The 13,089-nt window shown below is 40.4% G+C and overlaps 2 protein-coding genes across 2 annotated transcripts in view; one reads left to right on the plus strand and one right to left on the minus strand.

Moving 5' to 3' along the window:
- LOC122447592 (ATP-binding cassette sub-family C member 4-like) overlaps positions 1-8,965 on the plus strand; it is a 160,581-nt gene extending 151,616 nt beyond the window's left edge. The window contains exon 31 of the mRNA XM_043478289.1: positions 7,166-8,965. The gene's annotated coding sequence lies outside the window, so the exon portion shown is untranslated. The remainder of the gene's footprint in view (positions 1-7,165) is intronic.
- Positions 1-13,089, minus strand: part of LOC122447240 (ATP-binding cassette sub-family C member 4-like) — a 914,448-nt gene that overhangs the window by 714,367 nt on the left and 186,992 nt on the right. The window lies entirely within an intron of this gene.

Raw genomic sequence — 13,089 nt, forward strand, 5'->3', positions numbered from 1 at the left:
TGGCACCAGGCCCCTCATCCATAAATTGCATTTTGTGATAATCTTGGTACCAGATGATTCATCCTGGACTATGAAACGATTGACTTGAATCTTGTAGAAGGGCAGTTTACCATACAAATAGTTTCGTTTACATAGATTAGGGGGACAATATCTGAGTATAACATACCGGTTTGTCAAGTAGGTTCTGAGTCATTTGGTAGAACTTGAAGACAGAGTCTAGGGTACATTAACATAGCTTAAGACAAACATTTCCATAAGAAAAAATGTATTGGTTAACTGAAGGTTTGAGAATAGTTAGCTTCAGGTGAAACCAGGTGTCATGGCAACACAGCATTTTAAGAGAAACAACCTTTTAAATTTGTATAGAGAAGGAAAAAATATATCGCCAGTTTGTTTCCTCCTGCCGCTTAAGAGAGATAAAAATGTCTGGCACTTGCAGCCTATTTCCTCCGTTTGGAGACCCCAGGCCTTCCTGTCTGTTACCCTCTCAATGACACTGAGTAATGAATAATAGAACACAGAATTTTAGATTGGTCCAGATAATAAAATAATAGGATTCAACCCTCTCTTTGTACAGGTGAGGAAACTAAGGTGCTTTAGAAGGAAGGTGTCCCTATGTATATAACTGGTGTTAAACTAGTTTGCAGCAGACAGAGAATTAGAAATTTGTTCTTTCAGTAAACATTGTAAGTCAAGTGTAACATACATACTGAAGCAGGCATAGGTCATAGAATTAGAAATCTTGTGATTCCTGGCCTAGTAATCCTGCACCTACTCTAACAATAGTAATGGTAAGTTACATTTGTGTATTTCTTCATAGTTTATTTTATACAGTTCTCAAATGTATGATTTCACTTAATCTCCTGATGGTCCATTTTTATCCCGAGTCATGGATAAGGAGAGTGCATTCAGAGTTCACCGAAGGTCACTGAGCTGGTCCAGGAAGCGCCCGAGGGGGAATTGCTGAGGGAGGCTGGGTGCTGTCCTAGGTACTGTGTTCTGTGTCAAGTCTGAGAACATTGCTCTTGTCACCTGGTAGCCAAGGTAGGGCCAGTCACTGGAGTTGACAGAGTGACAGAACCTCACTCTTGGATTTCAGTCCTGCCACTGGCTCAGGTCACCTTTACAGAAAGAAATACATTTCTGAATTCTCATGCCATCTTGACATTATTTCTGCATACTCTGCATCCTCTTAGAAGGATAAACTGTCAGATTATCAGTTTTTTGAATGTGCAAAAATCAGATATCAATGTATTGTTCAGAGCTATAACATGGGGAGCATTAGCCTCAGTCACAAGGTTTTCACTCTAATACAACAGAATTCATTCAAATGAAAAGAAAACCCAACATCTGTGAGAAGGTGTTTCCACATCACATTTTCTTGAACTCCTAGCTCAGGTGAGCTGATCACAGTCTGATTGACCCTTTTTGGATGATCCATGAAATAATAGAGAAAGTCCCTTTTAGATGAATACAGCTAAAGAGGGCAGTAGTTTGCTAGGGCTGCCATACAAAGACCAAAGAGTTGGCAACTTAAACAGCAGAAACTTACATCCTCACAGTCCTGGAGGTTGGAAGTCTGAGGTCAAGGTGTCAGCAGGGTTGGTTTCCTCTGAGGCCTCACTCCTTGTCTTGTAGACACTATCTTCCCTCTGTGTCCTCATGTGCTCTTCCCTCTGTGTGAGCCTGTGTCCTGGTCTCTTCTTATGAAAACTCCAGTCTGTTAGATTAGGACCCACCTGTATGATTTCATTTTAACTTTATTGCCTCTTTAAAGATGATGTCTCCAAATACAGTCATATTCTGAGGTACCAGGGAGGGTTTAGGACTTCAACATGTAAAACTGGAGGTGAGAGGGTAACAGGCAAGAAGACCAGGGGACTCCAAACGGAGGGAATAGGCTGCAAGTATCAGACATTTTTTATCTCCCTCTTAAGCTGCAGGAGGAAACAAACTACTAGTGTTATATTTTTTCCCCTTCTCTATACAAATTTATATCTACATAAAAAGAAATGCAAAAAGGTGAAATGGTTGTCTGAAGAAGCCTTACAACTGGCTGAGAAAAGAAGAGAACCTAAAGCAAAGGAGAAAAGGAAAGATATACCCATTTGAACACAGAGTTCCAAAGAATAGCAGGGACAGATTAAGAAAGCCTTCCTCAGTGATCAATGCAAAGAAATAGAGGAAAAAAACAGAATGGGAAATACTAGAGATCTCTTCAAGAAAATTAGAAATACTAAGGGAACATTTCATGCAAAGATCAGTACAACAAAGGACAGAAATGATATGGATCTAACAGAAGCAGAAGATATTAAGAAGAGGTGGCAAGAATACACAGAAGAACTATACAAAAAATATATTCATAACCCAGATAATCACGATGGTGTGATCACTCACCTAGAGCCAGATATCCTGGAATGCAAAGTCGAGTGGGCCTTAGGAAGCATCAGTACAAACAAAGCTAGTGGAGGTGATGGAATTCCAGTTGAGCTATTTCAAATCCTAAAAGATGATGCTGTGAAAGTGCTGCACTCAATATGCCAGCAAACTTGGAAAACTTAACCGTGACCACAAGACTGGCAAAGGTCAGTTTTCATTTCAATCCCTAAGAAAGGCAATGCCAAAGAATGCTAAAACTACTGCACAATTGCACTCATCTCACACTCTCAAATGCCCCAAATTCTCCAAGCCAGGTTTCAACAGTACGTGAACCATGAACTTCCAAATGTTCAAGCTGGATTTAGAAAAGGCAGAGGAACCAGAAATCAAATTGCCAACATCTGTTGGATCATCAAAAAAGCAAGAGAATTTCAGGAAAACATCTACTTATGCTTTATTGACTATGCCAAAGCCTTTGACTGTGTGGATCACAACAAACTGTGGAAAATCGTTCAAGTGATGGGAATACCACACCTCTTGACCTGCCTCCTGACAAATCTGTATGTAGGTCAGGAAGCATTAGCTAGAACTGGACATGGAACAACTGGCTGGTTCCAAATTGGGAAAGGAGTACATCAAGGTTGTATATTGTCACCCTGATTATTTAACTTATATGCAGAGTGCATCATGAGAAATGCTGGACTGGATGAAGTACAAGCTGGCATCAAGATTGCTGGGAGAAATATCAATAACCTCAGATATGCAGATGATGCCACCCTCATGGCAGAAAGTGAAGAAGAACTAAAGAGCCTCTTGATGAAAGTGAAAGAGGAGAGTGAAAAAGCTGGCTTAAAATTCAACATTCAGGAAACTAAGATCATGGCATCTGGTCCCGTCACTTCATGGCAAATAAATGGGGAAACAGTGGGTACAGTGGCAGGTTTTATTTATTTATTTATTTATTTATTTATTTATTTAGGCTCCACAATAACTGCAAATGGTGACTGCAGCCATGAAATTAAAAGACACTTGCTTCTTGGAAGGAAAGTTATGACCAACCTAGACAGCATATTAAAAAGCAGAGACATTGCTTTACCAAGAAAGGTCCATCTAGTCAAAGCTATGGTTTTTCCAGGAGTCATGTATGGATGTGAGAGTTGGACTATAAAGAAAGCTGAGCACCAAAGAATTGATGCTTTTGAACTGTGGTGTTGGAGAAGACTCTTGCGAGTCCCTTGGACTGCAAGGACATCCAACAAGTCCATCCCAAAAGAGATCAGTCCTGGGTGTCCTTTGGAAGGACTGATTTCGAAGCTGAAACTCCAGTACTTTGGCCACCTGATGCAAAGGGCTGACTCATTTGAAAAGACCCTGATGCTGGGAATGATTAAAGGAAGGAGGAGAAGGGAATGGCAGAGGATGAGATGGTTGGATGGCATCAGCGGCTTGATGGACATGAGTTTGAGTAGGCTCTGGGAGTTGGTGATGGACAGGAAAGCCTGGTGTACTGCAGTCCATGGGGTTGCAAAGAGTAAGACAGGACTGAGCAACTGAACTGAACTGATACAAATTTTAAACGAGTTGTCTTGTAAAATTCTGTGTTGCCATATAGGATACCTGGTTCCACCTGAACTTAACTTTCTCAAACCTTGAGCTAACCAATGCATTTTTCTTATGGAAATGTTTGTCTTAAGCTATATTAATGAACTATGTATTTATCCTAGATTCTGTCTTCAAGTATGTTTCCCCTAAGACTCAGAATGGACTTGAAAAACCGTATGTTTTACTCATGCAAATATTCTCTTAAGCTATGTCAATGAGACTGTGTTTGCTTAGAAGCCTGCCTTTCTTCAAGATTCATGTCAGTCATTTTATGGCCAGGGTCAACTCATCTTGTGCCAGTGTTGTCTCAAAGTGCAAGTTGATTGTGAAGGGCCTGGTGCTAGTCTCTGAATTTTGAGATATTTCCTTTCTCTAATTGGTAGACTGCCAGTAGCTATATGGATCTTCCCTGTAGCTCAAATGGTAAAGAATCTGCCTGCAATGCAGGAGACCTGGGTTAGATCCCTGGGTCGGAAAGATCCTCTGGAGAAGGGAATGACCACCCACTCCAGTATTCTTGCCTGAAGAATCCCATGGACAGAGAAGCCTGGTGGGCCACGGTCCATGTGGTCGCAAGGAGTTGGACATGACTGAGTGACTAACACTACTACTACTAGTAGCTATATAACATCCACCTAACAGGGAGGCCTGGAATGCTGCACTTCATGGGGTCACAAAGAGTTGGACACAACTGAGCGACTGAACTGACTGAACTGAACTGAAAGACTATCAGGGGACACTCTTTCTGCCCCCTTCTGATGTCTATGTCAGAAGCTTTCTCTATCTCTTTTATACTTTAATAAAACTTTATTACACAAAAGCTCTGAGTGATCAGGCCTCATCACTGGCCCCAAATTTAATTCTCCTCTGGAAGCCAAGAATCATGGCATCTTTTGTGGTTCAGCAACAGCATTTCAGAGGGGACACAGTTCAGCTCCAAGAATAAATGCCTGTCATCCATTCTGTTCTGTGATGAAGCAGACCTGGTTGAGGTTTTTTTGAAGTTTCTTTGTTCCCAGTGTGTAACAGAGGTGTCATGTTGTCTATTTGTGAAATCACCTAATACAGCCCAGCAGTTATAAAATTCTCATACCCTAGCTCTAGGAGCCTGGTCCAGTTGGATAGATGGAGGAGGCACTTAGCATCCACGTGGCCTTGTGTCCCCCAGAGTCTCTGAGCCTCAGGTCCTCACCTGTGTGTAGAGCAGGATTACAGCCCTGCTGTTTTCTTCACATTTATCACAGGGATCAGATGAGAGAGCAGATGCTTAAGTGTTTTAAGAATATAGAGTGTTTTACAGTATAAAAGTGAGATCATTTTGTAAAAGGCTGTAGGTAGAAACCTTGCCTCCCAATATTAAACAAATATACCCATAGTTCTTCTAGGTCACTTTAGAGACTCTAAATCAAGGGTCCCCAATGGCTGAAGATCCTTTGCAGTATTCAGTTCAGGTATTTCAGACCATGAAGCAAAGTCCTTTTCAGTTAAAAGTTGCTAGAAATAATATTTTCTTTATAAAAAATTGTATTGAGAAGGGTTATGGAGAAAGGAACCAGATGATTTTGGAAAGAATATTAAGCAGTAGAAAATGAAATGAATTTTTGTTTGTTCCTTTAACTGTTTTTAGTTTCACCAAAAAAGTACATAAGCATATAATCACCAAATATGTCTAGCTTAATAAAATGGAGGAGGGTGATGATATGCAATTAACCACCCCCCCCCCCCCCAACTCCCACCAAAGGCTTTATTTTTAAGTGCTTCCATTACAATGGAAATGACCTCAGATTTCAGCCAGTGGGCCCAAGCATTCTTGGAGGGTTTATTTTTCTCCTTAAGTGACAATTGAATATATAACATTTCATATGCAGAGCTGTTTTGGGGGTAGCAGGTTATGTTAGCAACAAGAGAATAAGAAAGTGCACTTACTGTGAAGGTAGGTGTCCTAGTGCTTTTGTGTTTCATGTGTGAAGTTCATTCTCTCTCATGATAACTTTGTTTACAGTCCCCACAATTGCACTTGCAGTCAGGCTTTATAAAAGAGATCTGGAATCATATGTCTAAGCAACCCTGTTTGTGACATGAGTCATCCTCTGATAGATGACATATTTTCTGTTTTAAAGACTGAAATGAAACTTTTCACATTCTTCTTTGAGGATAAAGAGTTACATTTGAAGTTGTTTTTTGCCCAAACACATTCAGAGATGAGGCTTCACAAGCCCTGACATTATTTTATTTTGTTATGTTCATCTGTAAGGAACCGGTATACAACACAGCTACTAAAAACTGATGATTGTGGAACTTGATAGCACTTCATTTCCTTTGTGTTCTGATTATACACTGAGAAAACCTGTATCTCTTCCAGTTCAGCTAGAATTCAATAGCTCAAAGGTCTGGCAGAGATCTATCCTATTATTGGGTATCATCTTATATTTTGGAGAAGTCTCCTGGTTGAGTCATTGTTAAGGCGTTTGATTCTCTTTTCATTCTTGGGATCCACTGTCCACAGGTCACATCTCTATAGGCCCTATAACTGCTTTGCCACACAAATTAAACACCAGGATATTTCATAAGCATATGCCAGTGTTTCAGTGCCTGTCAATCTGTTTATAAAGTATAAAGATAACAACCTGATATTAACATCCAACGGAGGAGACAATGGCAACCCACTCCAGTACTTTTTCCTGGAAAAGCCCATGGACGGAGGAGCCTGGTCGGCTGGCGTCTATGCGGTCGCACAGAGTCGGACACGACTATAACAACTTGGCAGAAGCAGCAGCAGCAGCATTAACATTCAAATCTGTTTTGCTCCTTTTATGTGTGAAAATGGCAAACCCTGCTCAGATGCTAGATTTCCTATCCTCTTTGTTACTCTGTTTTTAATTTATTTCAGGGAATAAAGTGATTTTGCTTATCAGTTTACTCTAGTGATAAAGCATATCTGTGAATCAGAATGACCAGAAATCTAGTAGATCTACAGGTTATTTGGCATTACATCCAGCCCCACTGAGGGTTTTAATGGGGCTACTTCCTCCATAGAATAAATACAGCCCTGGTTTTTTTTAAAACTGTGCCTCCAATAGTGATATGACTGCTTCACATGAAGAAGGAAACCTAGAAATGTGTTGCCTTAGGAGGAGGACTTTAAAACTTTTAAACATGTCGTTTTTGTCTTTTTCTCCCTCAGGTGTACTTCAAAAGGAGATAACCAGATATTACTCACAGTGACCTTGTGGTTATGAATGTTTCCAGTGGACAGCCCTCAGCCTTCACAATTTTTGCGTCAACACTGTGATTCTACCATGAGTTCGTGTCTATTCCAAAGGCTTTTTCCCAATAGGTTTTGCACTGCACAAACTATATTCTACTTTTTTTACGCCAGCAACACATATTTACACATTACAAGATGTTAGTTCTCCAACTTCACTCAATGATTTCAAGCTCTTGAAAAATGATTTATTATGTTTATTTAAATGTTATATTACTTACTTTCTTATCCAAATCAGAGGTGCGGGCCACCAATAAAAACTGTCTCCCAGGTTTCGTGTCTTAAGAGACTCCAGAGCTAAACTCATTTTCCAAGATTTGAGACAAAGTTGTCACAGATTTTTTTTTTACTGTTCCCAGAATTACATATTACTTTCCAATTATATCAGAGATTCTGTTTACTTGAAGACTGTGTGAAGGCGCTGTTTTGTGTCACCACTTCCATTAACATGACTAAGATCCATTTTTCCACCAAAAGACCTCTGGTTAAAATTCTACAGAGAAAACTGATAGGAAAAACTTATAATATACTATAATTTAAGTAACAACAACAAAAAATAGACATATGGTTAAATACAGAAGGACAATATTATATGTTCTAAAAGAGAAGGAAGAGAAATGCTTTCTCAAAATAGGAGCCCTTCTAGGGGATTTGCTAATGAAGGACAGATGTGTGCTAGACTGTCTTCTAAATAGAGGATTTTATTTTTTTTTATACGGCAAATTGTGGTAAAGTATATATAACATAAAATTTACCATATGACCATTTTTAGTCACACAATCCAGTGGCATTAATCACATTCACAGTGTTGTGCAGCCACATTGTCTGGGTAACTTTTGGTAATTATGTTTTTCCCATTCAGTGTGTTATTTCTGCAGAGTCATTTTGATAAGTTTCATTTTTCTAGGAGGAATCTGTTTCCTGTGAGTTTTGAGCTTGATTGACATAAATTTATTCACAATATCTTATATGTTTAATATCTGCAGCATCTCTAACTGTGTTCTTTTGGCTTTTTAATTTTCTTTTAACCTTCTTTTTTATGAATAATCTTGCATAACTTTTTCCTGTTTTCAAACAATTCAATTTTTTGCTTGATTGATGCTCTTTTTTTCCCTAGTTCATCATATCATTATTTCTTTCCTTCAACTTTTTCTTAACATTGAGGTTTCTCCTCTAAATTCTTAAATTGAAAAGAGATTAGTAATGTCATCATTTTTCTAATATAAGTATATAAAGCTGACTTTTCCCCTAAGATCCACTTTAGCTGCAACCTGCAACTTTGGTTTCGCTTTTGGTACTCATCACTCTCAAAAGCCATAGTATTATGTATTTTCTAATTCCTAATTTAATTCATTAACTATATCTTTTACCCATGGGCTATTCATAAGTATAATGTTCTCTAAATTCCAAATGCTAATGGATTTTTTCTTTTAGATTGAACCATGTAGAACTGCTAACATTCAGTCTTTTCATGAGCTATAAAGTGGCACTTTCATATGGTTCAACATATAATTGTCTTTTGTTATTAATATGTAACTTAATTTCATTTGGTCAGACAACATTAGATTGTGAATTTTAAACCAAAGGTAACCACATTCACACTAAAGGTCCTTGTTTCTACCATTTTGTGTTGTATTGGGAGTTTTTAAAATGTTAACATTTTAACTGGTACATGTATAACCAGTAATTTTCAATAAAAATCCTCCCCAAATACTGGAATGTTTTCTGATACGTGTTGTAGGCTGGTTCTCTGGGATGCAGACTCGGAAGGAGTTTAGTGCTGGGGTTGCCCTTGGGGTCAAATCTGTGGAATCAGGAGAGAAGAAACAGGGTAAGGCAGAGGGAAGGATCAAGCGGGATCACTGGCCAGACGACCTGAGCTGACCCCATGGGAGTTTGGGGTGACGATGGCCCTTCAGGGTTGTCCTGACACATCCAATGACCATACCTTTATACCTCCACCCGGATGGGTCATTGCATGCAGGCTGCCCCCAGAGTGGCTGGTGGTTTAAGGTTGCCCACTGGCAGCACTTACAGCTGCTGGACAATGAGTCCCTGAAGGGAGGTCAGGACAGCACGTCCCCATGTCCCCCCTGGGCATGTATCACAGCACCAGAGGTGGGTAATGAGGGTGTACTGCCGGGGAGACTCTTGATGACTGATATTTAAGTCAAAATGATGACTCAGTGATTCTCCTCAATAGCCTCTGTTCTAAAAAATAGAGGAGAAGGTCCATGTAGGGGAGATATCGTCATTCTTCAGGGTCAGCCCAGTTGTCACCTCTTCTAGGAAGTCACAGAAGATCAGTCATCATCCTAGGTAACTTGGATTTGTGTTACCCTGAGCCCCTCTCATGTTAAACTGAACCATACTTGGTTAGAGTCCATTGTCACCTGTCAGGAAGCATTTAACAAGAGGCTTCCTGTGTGCTGTTTTGGATCTGTCAGGAACCCTCTGGCCCTTATTGATTCCTGAATATTCAGGAATTAAGAGGAGAGGCACGCCTTGCCTTTCCCGGGGCTGAGGAATCCAGGCATTTCTCATTACAGTGATAAGTACCCTCTTCCTTTTTATGAGCCATATGGTAAAAGGTGATTGTTTGCAACTCTCTCTTTGATAAGGATCATCTTATGTTTTGTAAGTCTGGAATTTTAATCTTTGTCTTTGCTGAGAATAACCACCTTGTAAGACAGTATATATGCCCACGCCATGTTAATTAAAACACCTTTGTTCCATCAGAGCTTTGGTCCCCATGTCTGTCTTTCTTTCTATTCCTTCTTTCTGTCTTTCTCTCTCTATTTCTGGCTAATTCCTTGGAGCACGGAGGCCTGCTGAGCTCACCTTCTTGCCCGAGCTTCTAAGACCCTCTCAAGAAGGCGCATTGTGCCTTCACCCACTCGAGAGGGCACCTGGTGCCTAAGTGCAGCAGCGCCAGCCCTAAGAACAGGACTCTAATGGCTTTCCGCGTAAACTAGGGGATATCAGTCTCTTTCTCTCTCACTCTCTGGGCCACCAGGTTCCGGTCCATTAAAGGACCAACAAGCGCTATCAGCCTCTTTCTCTCTCTTACTTTCTTTTTTTTTTTTTTCTCTCTTACTTTCTTATCGTCGACTCGGGACCACCAGGTTCCGGTCCATTAAAGGACCAACAGTCACCATCTTGAGATACTTTATTTTTAAACAAGGGGCCTGTTCTTTCTGTTGTGCATGTGGCCTGCCCTGACTGTGCGTGTTCACACGTGGTCTTTTTCTCACTAGACTGAGAAAAAGTCTTGAAACTGTGCCCTGTTCACTGTTTAATTATGTCTTCCAGCAGAGTATCTGTACATAGAGGGTGCTCAGTAAATGTTTGTGGAATGAACAAATGATGACTGAGAACAAACCTTCCTTTTCAACTTTGTAACTTTGAGATACTAAGAGGTAGCCTGGGATAACAGAAAGTCCTGGTTTTGGAGTCAGTCACACTGGTCTGTCCTTTCTCTACTACTCACTAGCAGTGTGGGTGTGGGAAAGCAGTAACCAGCCAAAGTGCCAGGACATTAGAATGGCACCATCCTTGACAAAATAGGCTCTGGACATCCTACAGCCACATAGTCTTAGTTACATGCTTGGGTAAGCATCTCAACCTCTGAATCTCAGCTTCTTTGTCTGGAAAATGAATATAATTCCTGCTCTAGAACCATTGCTTTGGTTGGGATGACGGATGACCTACAAGCATCCAAAGATACAGTGTGGAATCACTGACCTTGCTGGTTCTTATCACTAGGAGAGGAGAACAGGATGGGTGTGGATGAAGGAGGTTTGTAGACTGTAGAACGTGTACTTGAGGAGGTCCTCATCTGATGGCCTAAACCAGACTGTTCCTCCTCCACATGTAGTTAAAATGACACAAGCACATGGGGAAGAGCACACGCTCTGGAGTCAGGGACAAATCCTGTCTCCTCTGGGCACTGGCTGGGTTTGGATTCAAATTCTGCTACCTGGTAAGTGTGGGCTCTTAAGATTGGGAAGCCCACTGTGCTTCAATGTCTTTGTCTGAAAGTTGAGGTAGGGATAGTGTGATTCTCAGAGGGCTGCTGCCAAGATTAACTATGACAGTGACACAGTGTGGTCTGTGCACTAGTGTCAGTCCATGACCTGTTTGTAACCCGGTTAGAAATAAGTACAGGAAATTCAAGAAAGCTAGAAACTCACAACCATCTGTATTGCTGTGACATCCACCCTCAGGATGGGTGGGATCCTGAACACCCCGGGGACCAGTGTGAGTGTTGCACTTGTGTGGTGGGGGAGGGGCATGTGGCTGAGCTGCACACTAGCCACACACAATGGATCATTGATTAGGTTGCAATGAGCTGAAAATGTAAAATTAAATAAAACTGATATTTAATCCCAGACAGGTGAGAAACACTGCTTTTGAACAATGCTGGATATGTGATTATCTGTCAGTTGGTACTAACCTCTCCAGCCCTATCCTCTTTATTAATTGCTACCATCATATTTATCTTAAAATCAGAGCACCCAGGCTTTCAAAAGGCCCTACTATAAATTATCAATATTTTTAATAGCATTAAAAAGTTAGAAATAATTAAATTCCTGTTCAGGTTTAAAGGTTTTGTTTTGTTTTGTTTTGTTTAAGTCTAAAAACAAACTGTGCATATATTTTGCCAATTCTATTCTGGAATCAGCAGCATGGTTCTAATGTTGAAGAAGGTCCCTAGAAACACAACAGGCCACTTTAAAACCTTCAGAATTTTTCTAAACACAAGGTTTTAAGTGTAAGCTTTTAATTTTCTGTTAAAAACTGAGCTTTTGTTTTTTAAAGCTAATGTTCTAAGAAAAGTGTTTCTTTTTTCCAAAAATTAAAACAGCAATATGTGTTGAAAACTGTGAGATATATATATTTATTTGAATTTAGACCTAAAAAATAACATTACTAGAAGGAATCGCATACCCTAGCCCTGTGAGACCTCCATGTGTACTCCAGGCCCATCTGACTTGCCTTAGGAGTCAAACTGCGATTGTGTGATTTTTTGATAAGAACCAAAGTTAAGACTTAGATACACCAGGAATGTTCTACAAGAAGTTTACATTGGATAGTCCTGACTAAATTCACTCTTTCACTCAGCAAATATGCTCACAAATATCCGTCCCAATAGGTGGAAGCTTTGGGTATTCCAAACCAGTGTTTGATCCAAAAGCTTATCATATTTAATTCTGGAGGACTTTACAGGAAAAACTTTTTTAAAATTAAAATTTTCAGATTATCTAGACAAAAAATGAGTCTCTAGGATGGAGTTTTTATCACATTAGAAATGTCATAAGTAAATAACGATAAACAGAGGACTGAGGGCTTTTAAACCCTACGTTTTATAACGTAGGGTGGAGGGGGGCGGCCCCTCCCTCTGTAGTCCTGCTTCTGGCTTGGAGCTCAGTGTTCAAAACCCCAGTCTGCCAGGTATTAATAGCTAGGATGGTGTACTTGACAGTTTTGTATGACTGATTTATAACTTCTAAATATTTAAAAATACACTATGGCCTTCATTTGTACTCTTGACCCAGGGCCCACAGATGTGAATGGCAGGTCTATTAAATGTTTGTCAGAGTGTTCACAGGACCCCCTGCATCCCAATCCCCCAATCCACTGGGATGTTTGATAAAAAGTCAAATTCCCAGGCCCCACTGTGTGAGCTCCTGTATCAGATCTTTGGGAATGGAGCCTAGGACTCTGCATTCTGACCTCCCCGCTGGTGACTCTGATCCACAGCAGAGCTACAGGAATACTTGTAATGGGGCGGGGCGGGGGGGGAGGAATGTAGAGGGGAGCTGCCACAAGTGGCCAGAAGT

The sequence above is a fragment of the Cervus canadensis genome, chromosome 9 (genome assembly GCF_019320065.1).
Source record: "Cervus canadensis isolate Bull #8, Minnesota chromosome 9, ASM1932006v1, whole genome shotgun sequence".
Taxonomy (NCBI): Eukaryota; Metazoa; Chordata; class Mammalia; order Artiodactyla; family Cervidae; genus Cervus; species Cervus canadensis.